This window comes from Rhinichthys klamathensis, unplaced genomic scaffold, assembly GCF_029890125.1.
Source record: "Rhinichthys klamathensis goyatoka isolate OS25496 unplaced genomic scaffold, OSU_Roscu_1.1 h1tg000787l_1, whole genome shotgun sequence".
Lineage (NCBI taxonomy): Eukaryota > Metazoa > Chordata > Actinopteri > Cypriniformes > Leuciscidae > Rhinichthys > Rhinichthys klamathensis.
The window spans coordinates 633,744-651,238 of record NW_026607184.1 but is presented as its reverse complement, the minus strand read 5'-3'; the positions used below and the strand labels follow the sequence as shown (position 1 = coordinate 651,238).

The 17,495-nt window shown below is 38.0% G+C and overlaps 1 protein-coding gene across 3 annotated transcripts in view; it reads left to right on the top strand.

The window, feature by feature from the left end:
- Positions 1 to 443: 443 nt before the first annotated feature.
- LOC130077938 (filamin-A-interacting protein 1) overlaps positions 444 to 17,495 on the top strand; it is a 31,496-nt gene continuing 14,444 nt past the window's right edge. The window contains exons 1-2 of one of the 3 annotated variants that reach the window (XM_056243372.1): positions 444 to 605; positions 6,609 to 6,862. The gene's annotated coding sequence lies outside the window, so the exon portion shown is untranslated. Of the gene's footprint in view, positions 606 to 6,425; positions 6,863 to 17,495 lie in introns of those variants that run through there. The other 2 variants (XM_056243373.1, XM_056243374.1) reach the window with 2 other exon arrangements.

The following is a 17,495-nucleotide window of genomic DNA, read 5'->3' as shown; positions in this document are numbered from 1 at the left end:
ACGCCTCGGAGAGACTCGGGAAATGTAGTTCGTTTGTCGCGAACGCGCCGCCATTTTCTCAAACTATGATGACGCGTTTAACGGTCATGATGATGAGCATTGTAAATCCTGCAATGGTTTTTATATTTTCATTTTTGAAAAATGTATTTACATTTATAACACTAAACTTAATATTATATTACCGTTGAATCAAATCAAACAGTTAACGCTGCTTTGAAAGGGTTACAGCGGGTCTTGCTGAGAGAGACGGTTGTCTTTATCAGTCTCTCTCTATTTTTTTCCTCTTTGTGGAAGTTGTGAAAACATTGTTGTGCAGTTTTTCTTTTGCTATTTCAGCAATTGGGAACACAAAAAAATATATTTAATGTTTACCCAACTATGACGACTTCTGCTTCTGAGAAACCCGGAAATGTGAAACGTCGGTTGACTGGTGTTTTTCTCTTGCTGCTTGTTTTCTTTCTTTTTTCAGTCAACCTAAAGACAAGAACCGGGAGTTAATGTGAAAGACACACGGTTTCCTTAAACTTTAAAATCCTTAAAGCCCTTTTTAAAGTTTGTCATGGCATCTGCGGAGGATAAACATGATATGGACATGATATCTTCAGGTAAAGTGACTCCTCATAACTCTTGTTTCTTTTTATTTAGTGGACGAAGTTAGAAATATATCGTATTTATTACTATTTAGTAACCCCAAAATATCAAATGCGGCCTTTTTGTATTTTGGTTGTCAAAGGCGCCAGTAGAGGGCGCTGTTTTGCACTGTTGTCATTTTGTTGACCATCCATTTAGACTCTAAATGGATGGTCAACAAAATGACAATCAAATCTCTGTCCGAATGAGCTCAGTATCTGATGAATAAGTCTTCTGTTTCATTGCTGTACTTTAATCTACATATTATAACTCTCTAAAATGAAATAATATGCAGGAATGCTTCAGTGCCGCCCACAGTCACTGCTAGCATTCTTTTACATGTGATGTTTATGACGTCTTGTGTTGTAGATTCACAGAAACGCTGCATTTATGTGACCAAGATTGACATATTTACATCTGTGGGTGATGTTGTGCATATTCTAATGTTTTGGTGTAACATATTGCATTTGTTCTGGTCTGGACTTCTCTGCCAGTTGATTCAGGTAACAAACACTCATGTGCATCAGATCACACAGACATATTTAGTTTTTTCCTGATAAAAAAAAATGGATGAATTTTACCCTTTTATTTGTACCCTTTTATTCACTACACTAACCAATAAAAAGCGTCTGCCAAATGCATACATGTAAATGTACATTTATGCATTTGTCTCTGGATAGCTAGAGACATAGCTATCCAAAATGTCTCTGGATTACGGTGGCCGAGAGAGCTCAACGCGCTGCAACTGAAAAAAACACCTGCAAATTAAGAAAACATCTTCATCAGTTTCACAACACACGTGTGCCAGGGCCGGATTAAGAGTTCAGAGGGCCCTGGGCACAATGTCTTGTAGGCCCCCTCTTAGGCAGGCCAAATGTATATTTTGCCCAAGGACATTTTAATATGGCATTTACAGTTCTACTGACTTAAAAGGAACTTTGTTGTACTATGCTGGAGTAAAGTTCCTAAATGGTCGTTCTTTCCCATAGGAATTTGTAAAACTACGTTGGGTGGACCTCTGTGCCTCTAGGGGGGTTCGTGGGCATGCTCCCCCGCAAGAAAATTTTGTACATTTTAAGGTTAAATGCATCAATCTGGTGCTCTTTGAGAGATCAAAATTAAGAGCTTCAACCCATGAACTGCTCGTTGAACAAAGAAAAAGCATTGATTTGTACCAGAACAATAAAGAGGGCTCAAACATCTTTTTAGTTATGAGAGTCTCAGTCTACATTACATTATTAATGGTGTTTTAGGATGCCAAACAATTATTATAATACTGTAATAATGATTTATATAATTATTCCTATGACGTAAAATCCGTATAGCCTATAAATGTACTATAAATGAAAATGAATATTTCAAAAGTATATTTTAGTCTACATTACACTATAATACAGGAAAATTAAAATACTTTTGTCCTAATTTCTTCACTTGCAAGAAACCCTTGAGCTTTTATTTAGGAGAAAACACCAGATAACCATGCTGATCGCGTGAGCAAAGTGCACACTTTTCTTTAAATCACCCAGCACACACAGGATGCCTATTCTTAAAGTCTTGTGCTGTTTTATAAAGGCACAAAGCCATATCATGGTTTTGATTTTATTTCGTTGGCAAAATATAACGCTAGAGACCTTTATGTTAGGTTATACATTTTACATCTCATATGTGTTGGGAAAAGGGAGAAGAGAGAGTTCGGCAAAAAGCGGATTCGAACTCGGGTCGAGCGCATCAAAAGCTATTATCAAGCAGTTCGCGCGCTACGACCTACGCCACTGTAGCTATCCCGTGACGGGCGTCTTTTTGGTAAAAAGACAGGCACTTAGTGCAAATATACGCTCCGTTATCTAAAATATTTTTTTTCCTTCCCCTCGCTTGGGCCACAAGTGCGCATGGCGAACTTGCAATGAATACATTTTATCAGACCGGCCCTCGCGGCCTCTCCCGATTGCCACTCCGCCCCTGGTGCCCAGGGCCCCTTAGATGTCATGGGCCCCTGGGCAAGTGCCCAGTTGCCCTAATGGTTAATCCGGCCCTGACGTGTGCTCCAAATACTCACAACACCACCAAATACATAAACGCGCTGCAAATAACACAGAGCACAACGGAAATGTTTCCAGGGGAACTAAATAAGTGACGAACCCGGCTGGGACGTGCCGGCATCAAGGGGGTAATCCATCGACCGGAAGTTGAAGCCGGCCGGGTGCCGCCATGTTGTAGCAGAACTTCACTTGCGTTAGCATTTCCATTGACTCCCATTCATTTTTGCGTCACTTTGACAGCGAATAACTTTACATCTGAGGCGTTTAAAGACTCCATTTGTCCATTATTTATTTCTAAAGAAACACGACAATGTATAAAGGGCTCCATTACCTTCTATGTTACACTATGGCCCCGTAGAAACAGTTTTAGTAAAAATAGGCTAACGATTGCGTCATAACCACTCGACTCTCTGTCGCGCTGTACAGAAGTTACCGTACAGACAGGAGGAGAAGCTCGCAGGCGATCGGGGGGACGTCCCGTCAAGGGAGAAGCCCATAGATAATGAGTCCATAAAAGCAACGGAATACTTACTCCTGCTCACTCACGCCAAAGAACTCTTTGCTCAAGTTCCCCGTCTCTGCAAGATTAACGTTGGCAGTTTTCACGCACAGCTACTAGAAGTTTAACGTCTGTCAGACAGGTTGCTCACGTCATCAAGCTTAGTTTGAGTCGGTTTGAGTCTGCGCGTCAGGAATGGAAGTTCTCAAAAATCGCTAAAAATGGGCTTCAACTGTCTCAACTGAGTTCCAATGAGATCGCTCTGTCCATTTCTTTTACTGTCTATGGCCGGCATAGATATCCATAAATCTATGCGTGCTGGTGCTTACAGCTTAAAATTATACTTTATTTATTTTTTTATTTTTTTATTTGTTTTTGCAAAACATACAGAGATTAAATTTTTTATGACATACAACTTGTATACAATGTACAAAATGTATTTACAATATGTTCAATGTCATCAGAATACAAATGAGAAAAGAACAATGAGCTGGAAACTAAAATAAATAAATAAAAAAGATAAAGAAGAAAAACATGAAGGAAAGATATTTATCTATACATCAGTTACACTGTACAAATTGTTTCATGTTATTACATTTTCATAAAGAAAAGTTTCATAAGAAATGTTAGGTAATGTAGGGTCCAAAATTTTAAAGTTGAGACACAGATATATAACGCATATTTTAAAAGCTTTTTTTGTAAACCAAAAATAAAAATGTATTTGCATCTGTTATGTTAACAGCATCATATTTCTGTCGTAAGACCAGCTGATGGACACCGTGCTGCGTTGTCATGGGAACATCCCACTTTGTCTTTCGTTGCTCCCTTCATCAAGTGCGTTCCACACGGCTGCCTAACAGCACACTAGAGCCTTGCTCACTCCAAAAGGGCTCTGCGATCTGCCCTTCGAAGGGAGTATGGCATAGGGAAGCTCACGAGCAATAAGCACGTCTCAGCCGGGTTCGTCCCTTATTTGGTTCCCCTGGAAACATTTCCGCGCGTTTTTTTGTATTTGGTTGTGTTGTGAACTTTTGCAGCGCGTTTCCTTATTTGGAGCACACGTGTGTTATGAAACTGATGAAGATGTTTTTTTTTAATTTGCTGGTGTTTTTTTCTATTTGCACGCGTGTTTTTCTATTTGCATGTGTTTTTTTCTATTTGCATGCGTTTTTTTCTATTTGCACACGTTTTTCTCTATTTGCATGTGTTTGCTTCAGTTGCAGCGCGTTGAGCTGTCTCGGCCACCGTACTGGATAGCTATAACAGGGTAATTTAGAAAATGGGCATTGCAAAACATACTCAAAAGCCTATAAATACTAAATGAAAACTCAGAACTTCACAAAATTAGATGAGCAGCACATGATACTATCTAAATAAAACAAGCAGGCAAAGTTTTATGGAGATCGGACCATAGGTGGCGCTATAACTGTAAAAAAAATCTTTACAAAACATATTTCCTTAGTATAAGCCCCGATAATTGCTGCTCTGTCGCAGCTAATCTTTTGTTTTTGTTTCTGAAAGGTTGCCTAGTTGTGTGCCATTTGGTATTTATCATATTCAAAAAACAAAACAAACAAACAAACCCATGATAGTGGCATGGTATTTTTGTTAGTATAAATAATGTAAATAATCAGTTTTATTGGAAGGATGGAGATACGATTCTGTGAATTAAGGAGATTGATTTCAAACACGTGAGCAATGAATGTTTTGAAGTGCTCTCGTCATGGCTAATGTGTTGCAAGACAACAAGTGTTGTTGCCAAACAGCTTTACAGTAGCTAACTGAGCGGTAAACACAAGCCTGTTTAAATGACTCTGTGACATTTCTGACACTTCTGTGTCAGTGTTTGTCATGACCTGCTGTCACGCTTGTGGCACTTTTGCAAGACTTTGCCAAAAGTCAGGGCATAACTTGTCTCTCAACCATGGTTCTGCTGGTTTTGCATTGTCAAAAAATGTTTATTTTGTTTACATGATTCAGCTCAGTGAATGAATCTCACAATAACATGTCTCAGCCACAGTTTACCCCATACTCAAAAGCAAAAGAAGAGAGATAAAAGAAATGTAGGTCATCCAATTTCTCATTATCATAAATCGGAAAGAAATCTCATTCTTGTTCCCGTGATTCATCAAGATATTTTACTTTTCCATTTTAGAATTTCCTATAGTGATCCTCTGTAAATCCAGTAAAAAATAAAATAAAAATACTAATACAAATGTAATTAAATCAGCATGAAATAAAAGTACCGTAGAGCATAAATTAAGCAAAGCAAAACTGTATAAACATATAAGATAATGAAGTCTAATATTTATTTATTTTATATTTTCATTTTTATTTAGAATAAATTAAATGCAGAAGAAAAAATGCTACCAGAATGTATAAATGTTTTACTTTTGTTTCTTTTCTTTTTGTGCAATTTGGAGGTAAAATATGCTTAATTGGCATGGAAATTGTCACAATTGAAAAGAAAAAAGAATGAATGAATGAATTAACAGCTCAAAAATATGCTTTATTTGTATGGAAAAAAAATACAAATAAAATTATATATAAATAAATAAGATAATAAATAAAAAGTAATATATATATATTAGGGCTGTCAAATGATTAATCACGATTAATCACATCCAAAATAAAAGTTTTTTTTACATAATATATGTGGGTGCACTTTGTATAATTATTTTGTATATATATAAATACACACATATGCATGTATATTTAAGAAAAAAATATTATTTATATATAAAATATTTATATTTATATATAATATAAATTATATATAAATCTATATACAGTATATACATGAAAATATTTCTTAAATATATACAAGCATGTGTGTGTATTTATATATATAAAATAATTATACACAGTGCACCCACATATATTATGTAAAAAAAACTTTTATTTTGGATGTGATTAATCACGATTAATCATTTGACAGCCCTAATATATATATATATATATATATATATATATATATATATATTGATTTACGTAATAAAATGTGATACGTGTATATAAATATGGATATTTTTACGGCTCACTCTGATATGCTCTCAAATATTAGTTATGCTCCCCTACAGTGTTTGTATCTACCTGGGTTAGAAAGTTCATTTCTTTCCCAGCAACTGCTTGTGTAGTTATGACAGTCTTCTCCTCATTTGGAGGAATACCGTGGTCCAGCTGTCAGCAGGGTTCACAGACGTCTGTTTCAACCCCCTCAGCTGCTAAACGCTACGAGAGACTGAGCGCATGAGTTAAAATTAGCTCTTAGTCAACACACGGCTTCACGGGTCAGGACATAAAGGACTTTGGGGTCTCTCCAGACAGTCTAAACTGTCCCGTCTTGCCCTCATCCAGGACATTGAGAAGTGAGCTTGAGTGATATCAACCAGATCTCTACCTTCTTTCTTATTGGTCATTCTCTATCTCTCTTTTCTCAGTCATTCTGCTCGCTCAGGCTTGGACAGAGGACAATACAGTTCTCACAGACCGCTAGTGCTTGGACAATCTCTGAAGGAGCAGAAGGGAACAGAAAGGCAGGACAGCAAGAAAGAGCGTCTTTGTGATGGTTTATTCCAGGAACAGATGGACATTAAAGTGGACGTTTCTTTTGACACGGTTTTAAAGTCTTCGCTGACTTTGACACAAAGTCATCTGTGAACTGATACCTGTAACTTGGGACCATATAAAAAAGGTATGTTGTGCACTTCTTTAAAATGTCTTTTATCAAAATATTTGTGTGTATAAATATGTGTGTGTGTGTGTGTGTGTGTGTGTGTGTGTGTGTGTGTGTGTGTGTGTGTGAGATTAAAAGCCAAAATGTTCAAGGAAAAAATATCATATCATTTTGGCTGACAAAAAACGTAAAATTATTTAAGCAATTATTAAATGGTATAAAATTACACACACACACACACACACACACACACATATATATATATATGCGTTTGTGTGTAATTTGATATATACACATATATTATGTAAACAAACGTTTGTTAGATGTGATTAATTGAGATTAATCGGTTTGACAGCACTAATATATAGCCTATATACTGTATATAGCACTATATATATAATGTATGTGTGTATATATATGTGTGTGTGTGTCTGTGTAATTTTATATAGTTTATTACAATTGTTATGATACTTTTGATACCAAAATTATACTTTTAATTTTTTTTCTCTAACATTTTTGCGTTTCCATTTAATTTTGTTAAGATTTGTTTTGTACTGTTTAAATTTAGCTGAATTTAGCTTTAAAAATAAGCTTACAATCAACAGGTTCGTTTTGTGTTAACTTACCCTATATAGAGTGTGACAACATGCCCCGCTACATTTCTAAGCATACAGATTTATCAGTTTTGCCTGGCAGATGAATTGGATAAAAAACAAACTCTTCAGATTTATGTTGAAGACGGGACTCAAGCCATCTTTTAGCTTCAATAACCCCTCACATCTTTTGCAGGAAGTATAAGAATCGAGATTTATTTGTGTTTATGTGCATGGTGACCATGTAACTGTGAGGTTTGTTGGGCTCTGACTTCATTGTGAGTAAGGGCAGCTTTCAGGAAGTGCTTCATCAGATTGCACTTAGCGATTCCATCTCCTACTGAAGGAGTTCCTCTGTGACGGGCCCAGGGGAACCGACTGGCACCTTTACAGCGCTTTAAAGTTCGTCAGTGACAGAGATGATGTCTTAAATCAGCCTGTGTGACTCAAGACTCTCTCTGGTCTCTCTGTCTAAACATTTCAGTTTGTGGAGGAAGTCCACATGTGGGTGAGGAGAAAGAGGAGAGATGAAGTACAGAGTGCTTGTGTTTAGACTCAGGAAGAACATTGCAAATAATGTTGGAATCCCTGAGTTGTCATAATGTGACGTCACCATGCAATACCGTGGTGCTTTGTTATGTAAACAGTGGTACTGATGATATATGATTTCTGTATTCATACTTTCAGTACACTATTATGGTCACTTGGGAACGGTGTGGCAGCAGTTTGTGAGACCAAAAGTGTCTGATTTCTTCCATGCCCGCAGGAATGATTGGCCCAGTGTTTCCTTTGAATCATCTGCCACAGTTAGCGTCTGAACTAATGACCTGACATGGTACATGACATCAGCTCTCTAATTCTGCACCACTGTGTGAGAAACGACAACATGCCTCCTCTCCTACTTTTGGTGCTCGTCATCGTCATGACAACAAAACAGAGGCTGCTTGTTTAGATGCTTTGTTTAGTGAATTGACATATGTTTAGTTTATTTTTAACAAAAAGCATGCAGGTTCTAAATGTTGCCATCGCACTTTATTGAGTTTACTAAAACATACACTTACGAAAAGTACATAAAAAGGTATTCGTTGAAGTACTTTGGAGAACCATGTAAATACTGTGTATGAATTGTCAGTACCATAGTATTTATCAAAGAACTATGACTTTACAACATGCGGCATGCTAAACGCCTTGGTATATGAATATATCATTTTGTACTATGACATATATTAAAGTACCATGGTAATACTACAGTTTTAGACATGTACCTTGGTAGTACCATGATATAAATATGTGTATGGTACCATGACATTACCTAAGGGCCCTTTCACACCTACCTTGTTTGGTCCGGACTTTCGGACTTTTCAGTTTGGGCCGAATCAAAATTACAGGTGTGAAACCTCCCCCGGACCACGGTCCGGACCAAACAGATGAAATTTGGTCCGACGAAAAGAGGAAGTCTCGGTCCGGGTCAAACTGAACGAAGGTTTGGTTCGTTTCTAGTGTGAAAGCATTTCTGTATGGTTCGGACTTTCAGACCTTTTACAGGAAGATCCGGTGGTTCCCGCATAGCCGAAAAAACAGAAGGTGGCAGGAAAAATGAGCCGTGTAACACATGGGGAGAGGAGGAGACGAGGTTTTTAATTGAAGTATGGTCTGATGACATAAGAAGTCAACTTGCAGTCTTCTCCTCCTTTCCTGCCGGCGACGATAAAATGTTCGCACGACGAGGACGTTCATTTGGCGAATTTGAACTAGCCTTGTGTATAGTTGGTGCTGCAGGTAATTATGCCATACAAATAACAGTATAGTTGCAACGATATGCGTCTGTTCATTCATGTTGTCAAAGTTACCCGCCGAATTGACAACACGCTGACGTCAGACACACTTCCATTTACAAACCAATCAATGTCAAGATGCAGCCCACATAGATGATGACGACAGGACGCAAGTGTGTCACGTAAAGTTCTTTAGTGCGCTCGCAGAATTGCAGTGTGAAACCAAACCAAAACTTTCTGAAAGTATAAAATGTATCAAAACTTGAACTTTGGTTCGGACCTTGGTGCGGACTTTCAGGTGTGAAAACGCCCTAGCCATGGGAATACCATGGTATATGAATATGGCTGCTGTTGTGGAAATCAAAATAAGACTTTATTAAACAAAGCAACAAAGCCTGAATTTTCCTTTGACCAAGACACAATTATTATACCTTTTTCTTATGTTATTCCGCAATAACCAAGTGACATAACGTCTGGTAAGATTCACCCCACTTGTTTTCCCACCATTAAGTTCTACATCTTTTGCCTTTCTCTCTATTTGTGGCATTCTGCCAATTGATGATCAACTCTCTCTCTCATAGGCAAAATGTAACATTCTCCAAGGCCAATGAACTCCTCCACGTGACACCTCTTAACAATGGTCTTATTCTTTCACATCGTCAGGTGTTTACCAGAAAATCCCTGACTATGCACAAACTTCACATCTTGATCTTTGTGGTCACAGTCACATAGGCCATAAGGCCTTAAAAACACATCTGGCTTTTATTGTATATAGAATAGAGAAAATATTTCAACACTACCAGAGTATATTTCAAACATAGAGATTTCAAACTACATTGGTATCACAATGTTTTGGGGCATCTATTGCATTCTTTACAGTTCCTATGAAAACAATGTACTGTAAATACCATAGTATCGAAAGTTTGTGGTCAGTCTTTTTGTTATATATATATATATATATATATATATATATATATAATTAATACTTATATCCAGCAAGGACACATTAAATTGATCAAAAGTCACAGTAAAGACATTTAAAATGTTACAAAGATTTCTATTTCAAATAAATGCTGTTCTATTCATCAAAGAATCAAAAATTAAGCAGCTCAACTGTTTTCAAATTTGCTAATAATAATCAGAAATGTTTCTTGAGCAGCAAATCATCATATTAGAGTGATTTCTGAAGGATCATGTGACACTGAAGACTGGAGTAATGATGCTGAAAATACAGCTTTGATCACAGGAATACATTACGTTTTAAAATGTATTCACATAGAAAATGGTTATTTTAAATTGTAACATATCACTGTTTTTACTGTATTTTTGATCAAATAAATGCAGCCTTGGTGAGCAGAAGAAACTTAAATACTGAAGGATATACCGTTAAAAGGTTTAAGTACCTTTGTATAACCATCTGATATAATGACTTTACCATGGTACTGGCACAGTTAGTTTGTTGTAAACTTAGCAGTCACTTTTTATGTCTATAGGAACCATTATAAACAGAAAGTGAGGTGTGTTTATTTTTAAAGGAGTTGTTAGTTGCGTACGAGCGGTGACATGGGGCATGTGTTAAAGTTGAAACTCTTCACCTGTTAGTACTCAAGGCTGTACAGACTCAGTCTTTACTCCTTCTGGAAGGGTGTGTGTGTCTCTAAAAGGGACACAGCCGTGGGATGTAGGATTAACATTATATCATCGCAGCTAAAGCAGACTCTGGTGAGATCATCTCTCCGCTGCAGCCCACACCTATTGTCAGAAAAAACACGGCAGTGAGCCAAAAGCATTACTGCAGCCGCTGAGAGATCTGGGCTCGCTCATGGCTTTGCGCTTTTTCCGCTAAACTCTTGGAAATCGTTTTTTCCCCGATTGTGACATACTATTAATTACTAATTTGATGTTTAGTTTATTCTTTAGAGTCACCATGATAATCAAAATTGACAATTCTTGGTTTTTTTTATTGATTATTTGGTAACGCTTCCTTTTACAGTACAGTACTTACGTGTACTTACAGTGTACTTACCTAGAAAGTACTGGCTAAAATAAGGTAAGTACATGGGTTAGGGGTAGGTTCAGGGTTAGTACCTAGTTATTACCCAGTAATTGTAATTACTATAATAAGTACATAGTATGTGCATGGGTAACAGGACTGTAAAAGGAAGCGTTACCGATTATTTCAGTATTTATTATAAATAATGTATCCGTGCAGAATGCAGATCATTATTGTTTTTACTAAATTTATGTGCCTCATAATCTTTAATCAAACTGTTTTCCCCTGCCTCTTGCAGCGACATTTCTTCTCTTTTCTGATGACGTGTTTACTGGCACAAGGGCGGGGCAACCTGTCACTCACATGAGATCCACCAATAGCAAACCACAACCATCCAATCAATTCCCTATGGACAAAATCAAGCCCCGCCCACATTTGGTCTTGTTCCAGAAGCCGTTTCACTCTGATATAACGTCACTAGGAAGAAAAGACTATTGCAACTTCTAAATTCAAAGTGATTTGAATACACTTAAATATTTTTAACAAGATCAAAATTGATGCGCTTCACTTTATTAACACGTGCTCCTGGTCTTATTGTGCACAGTTATTATTTTTTCCAACAAAAATGACTATAGAATCATTATAAATGCTGTTAGTGTGATATAAAATTACTCATGCTGTGATACAAGAGCTTGATCACTTTAACTTATTTCCTCCATTCTCTGTTTAACTGTACATGGGAAATGACATCATCTTCCTCCCATCAGAAAGGCATCTGGTCATTCGTCCACTGTGACGGACGATCGGAGCAGAAACATACGGCCATAAGAAAACATGCTTATCAGTAACATTTACTCATCGATCACGGCCAGGCAGGACAAAAGCGAGCGCTGTGATATAAATGACTCCCAAAGCGTATATGAAGCTAACGCTGAAGTCATTACACAACGAGTGTTTCTCATTCTGGGTCAGCAGATGTCTTTCTGAAGGAGGTGATTTTGAAGGAGCCGTTTGTGCAACGGAAAGAATGTTCCAGATAGCAGAGCTATTTCTGAGAAAAGGCTTGTCATTGCATTTATAGTGCCGTTTGTTTCTGAAACTATTTTTTAAAATTATTATAATGTTGACTTGACAAGGTCTATCTATCTATCTATCTATCTGGATCTATCGATCTGTCTGTCTGTCGTTTATTCTATCTATCCATATCTGTCTGTCTGTCGTTCTGTCGCTTTGTCAGTCTTTCTGTCATTTATTCGTTCTATCTAAGTGTCTGTCTGTCGTTCTATCTGTCTGTCTGTCGTTTATTCATTCTGTCTGTCATTTATTCTATCTATCTGTCTGTCTGTCTGTCGTTCTGTCTGTCTGTCTGTCGTTCTATCTATTCGTTTCTCTGTCATTTATTCATTCTGCCATCCATCCATCCATCCGCTCACCCACCCATCCATCCACCATCCGCCCAACCATCCACCATCCGCCCACCCATCCACCATCCACCCACCCATCCACCATCCATCCACCCAGCCATCCACCCACCCACCTATCCATCCATCCACCCACCCATCCATCCACCCACCCACCCACCCATCCATCCATCCATCCATCCATCCACCCACCCGCCCGCCCATCCACCTGCCCGCCCACCCATCCATCCATCCATCCACCCGCCCACCCATCCATCCATCCACCCGCCCGCCCACCCATCCATCCATCCATCCATCCACCCACCCATCAATCCATTCATCCACCCGCCCATCCGCCCACCCATCCATCCACTCGCCCATCCGCCCACCCATCCATCCATCCATCCATCCATCCATAACCCACCCATCCACCATCCATCCATCATCTATCCACCCATCCATCCACCCGCCCACCCATCCATCCATCCACCCGCCCATCCGCCTACCCACCCATCCATCCATCCATCCCCCATCCATCCACCCACCCATCCATCCATCCATCCCCCATCCATCCATCCATCCATCCACTCGCCCATCCGCCCACCCATCCACCATCCATCCATCATCCATCCACCCATCCATCCACCCGCCCATCCGCCCACCCATCCATCCATCCACCCGCTCATCCGCCTACCCACCCATCCATCCCCCATCCATCCTTCCATCCATCCCCCATCCACCCATCCATCCATCCATATGTGGGTTTTCAATTGACTATTACCCCTTATATATGTGGTTACAGCTTTGTAAAATACCACAACTTAAAGTACTTATCATCATTACTAACTGAACTTATTTCGACCCCATCACAATAAACTTGGAATTACAGTCTGCATCTTCCACAGAAAGTTATATATTCCACAGCTCTCTACCTGATTCTGATTGATCAACCGCTACATTCCACAATCATAATTGTATAAAGATGGGGGTTTTGTTCATCCTATCTGTTTTTGTTTTGCGTTAATGACTGACTGACTGTATTTTACCTCTGACATGGTGTTTAGGACTGTGAGAAAATGTAAATTAAATAGGCACAGGTGAAACAGACGAGAAAAGAGGCAATTTTCAGTGCAGTAGAACTGCGTAAAGTACAGTATGAGAGTCCTGTTGAACACTTACCTAAAACGCGACTCCACATATTTCATCAGGTGCTATTTTAAACTTGGATATATGATTCCTATTTTTATATGCACTCTAAAACCTCCCAGTGTCCTCTCTTTATATATCTTTTTCGCACACTCTCTCTCCTTGCCATGTTGGGTGACATCAGGTTACATTTATTACATTAAGGCTGTAGTAGACCTTCAATAGAAGGCAGTAAATAGGGTGAATTTTTTATTTGATGATTTTTACTTTGCATCCAGGCACAAATAGCTGGTGTGCACTTGTGATATGGGTATTTTTAGAAGCTCACGTTACAGGATGATACAGTAGGAAATGGCAGATGGTCAGAGCTTGTGCCGTCACAGGAAGTGTTTCGTCCAAAGCACTGAAAATGTTGTAGGTTGTGTTGTGTTTCTGATGAGAGAATGACTGAAGCTGTAAGGAGGGTTTCTCATTACAGAGGACAATGCTTTGGTTTTGGTGAAATTGCATTCTGCTATGCTCATTTCAGTATGAACTTTGTCTTTGTGTTTTCCCTTGGAGCAATAAAAATAGATGGAAATTTGACAATTATATTATGCATACAGCAAGTAGAATCCTACTCTTAACAAGTATTTTAGTATCATTTTTGCAGTTAAAATATCTAAAAATCTCTGACGACGTGTTTACTGGCGCGAGGGCGGGCAACCTGTCACTCACATGAGATCCACCAATAGCAAACCACAATCATCCGATCGATCAATTCCACATGGACAAAATCAAGTCCCGCCTACATTTGTTCTGGTTCCAGAAGCCGTTTCACTCTGATAACATCACAATAGGGAAGAAAAGGCTATTGCAACTTCAGTTTCATGCTGACTTTAATTAATCAATACTTGATTTTAAGTATTTTAGTCGAATTTTCCAGTTCAAACATCCCAAAATCTTCAAAACATATTTTGCATTGCATACAATATTAAGACTTGTTTTCAGAGACTATCTTTAATAGAAGTTTATTTTGTTTTACTGCACTTAGCAGTTTTTTTTTCTCAAATGGGTTCATATGGGTCAATAATATAGGTGTAACGATACTCTCATGTCATGATTCGATGTATATCACGTTACGATATTTTTGTGATCAGGGTATGAAATGAACACCCGCCAACTGTGACGGGTAAAAATCTGTAAAAATCAACTGTGGCGACGGGTAAACGCTGTCAAATCACTAGCCAATTTGGCGTGTTGCTTTGCTGGGGAAGTTTGTGGTGTAAGACAAATCTGGGCAGATTTAGCCAAACACTCAACTCGTAAGTCATCATGTTATATGAAATACAGCGTATTGTGCAGAATCTGCTCATGGCTTATTTGATCACAAAATTACTGTTGATTAAAATGCTAAATTTGGTTTTACATTGCGGTTGTAAATTAATAGGCTTGAACTTTAGTGCTGATAACCCAATGCACACGACAGTAGTGACACCAGAATAAAAATATTCATAATTCTGAAGCTGAAAATAATTAATTTAGACGAATATGCTTGCACTCTTTCACTGACTAGATATATTTAAAATAATGTAGGACACTTTTTACTGGTAACATCAGACATTTGGCATTATCAGGAATATTACAAATACCACAAATATTCCCCCATTGCATTATTATACATCATATTCAACATTATATAGTAGTTTAATGTAGTTGCTACTGACACTAAAACTCTGAAAACTTTTTTCTCACACAGTAATTTTTATTTTGGATGAACTATACACAATGCATATTTACACTATCCACGATACATATTTTTGTATTGTGATATATTGTGACACGATATATTTTTACACCCCTAGTTAATACATTTTCAGGGATTATCTCTGACATTTTCTGAAAATAAAGCAAGGTAAATACTTCAATAACATACACATAAATATACTTAGGGCAGTTACAAATAGCTCTGTGTGCCTGCTGTGTTAAAGTAATAACCATATGATGAGCTTAATTTTGGCAATCATATGATCAACACAAATGCAGCGCTTCAGTTTGTGCCAGACAGATGCGTCAATGTGAGAGTTTCTCTGCCCTTATTTAGTCACAATTCTCCAGCCTTGAAACAAACTTTTGAAACAGACGTTTTCCTCACGAACTGTCTGTGTGTGGGTTCAGGTCTGTCTCTCTGTGTGGTGGAAGATGTGTGAGAAAATATTTAGACAACTGTTACCACCAGCCTTTATGTTGTTTAACACTGGTTATAGTTGAGGTTGAAGGTTATTAGTGGTTGAATCCAAGGAGGTCTGTAATACCTTGTGAAAAATATCTATTAACTTTTTTGTGATTAGATAGATAGATAGATAGATAGATAGATAGATAGATAGATAGATAGATAGATAGATAGATAGATAGATAGAAGGATAGAATGACAGAAGGATAGAATGACAGATAGATAGTTATAGATAGATAGATAGAATGACAGATAGATAGATAGATAGATAGATAGATAGATAGATAGATAGATAGATAGATAGATAGATAGATAGATAGATAGATAGATAGATAGATAGATAGATAGATAGATAGATAGATGGATGGATGGATGGATGGATGGATGGATGGATGGATGGATGGATGGATGGATGGATGGATGGATGTATAAACAAACCTAAAATCTAAGAAAACATCACACATGAATAATAGAAACACTAAAATAAATGTTAATCTCAGGTTCTTGGAAGTTTGAAGTGAATCTGATGAAACCAAAATAAAAAATAAAAACGTATTCGAAAACATTTGTTTTTCAATTCTATAGTGCTTTTTTATTTTTGTAATAGATTCATAGAATTTTGTGTTTTAATAATTTTTTGATTTTGTGAAAAATACATATGCATGGTTGGCATGAATCAGTTTTTGCGCTCCCAGATTAGCCGTACTGTTATGCCAACACAGAATGTGCCAGTGTTTGAGTGTGTGTCCGTGTGCATCGAGCTCCAGTATCCATTCCTAAATATAAATGACATGCCACCGATGCTTGTCCACCTCCGCTGAAAATACCCCGAGAATCTGAGGAATTCATTATCACAGCCACAGGAGCTGCGAGTAACCGCCACTCATTCACGGCATTCGGGCATTTCAATTTCCCTGGAGACATGCATGTAACAAAACCGATAGCTGAGAAGTTAAACAGCCTTGTTCTGATTGGTGGATGAAGTGTGAGTGTTTCTGGTGTCTCCTGTGAACAAGTGTGTCTCTATAAATACCGCTTAATTTCAGCAAGGAGCAGCTGCGTGGAGCGCCCGGGGAGCGAGGTGCATATTCTCAGTGTAAATATAAGACCAACTCTCATTTATGTCTCACAGCTGCCTCCGTCTCCAATAATAACAGAGCTAAGGTCACCCCGAAACTCTCAGGCATAATCAAAGCTAAAAATACACGTCTCAAGTTAGAACTTTGAGGGTTTTGAGAAACTGCAATAGATTGAACTCTCATGTAAATTGCAGTTTGAGACGGTATCCGTCTGTCAACAGTTTCTGTATGTTTTTTTGGGGGGATTTTAACATAGAGGACACGATGATTGTGTGTGTGTATACAAGTGTTGTTATTGCTATTTTGGGCAGTGATCGAATGTCACAACAGAAGCACAACAAATCAAAGTCAAGATCAAAATGAAAACACTCCCATGGCCGCAACTGCGCAACACGCTGCTATTAATAACACAAATACTTAGGCTACTGGAACAATTTATCTGCCAGGGTTTTC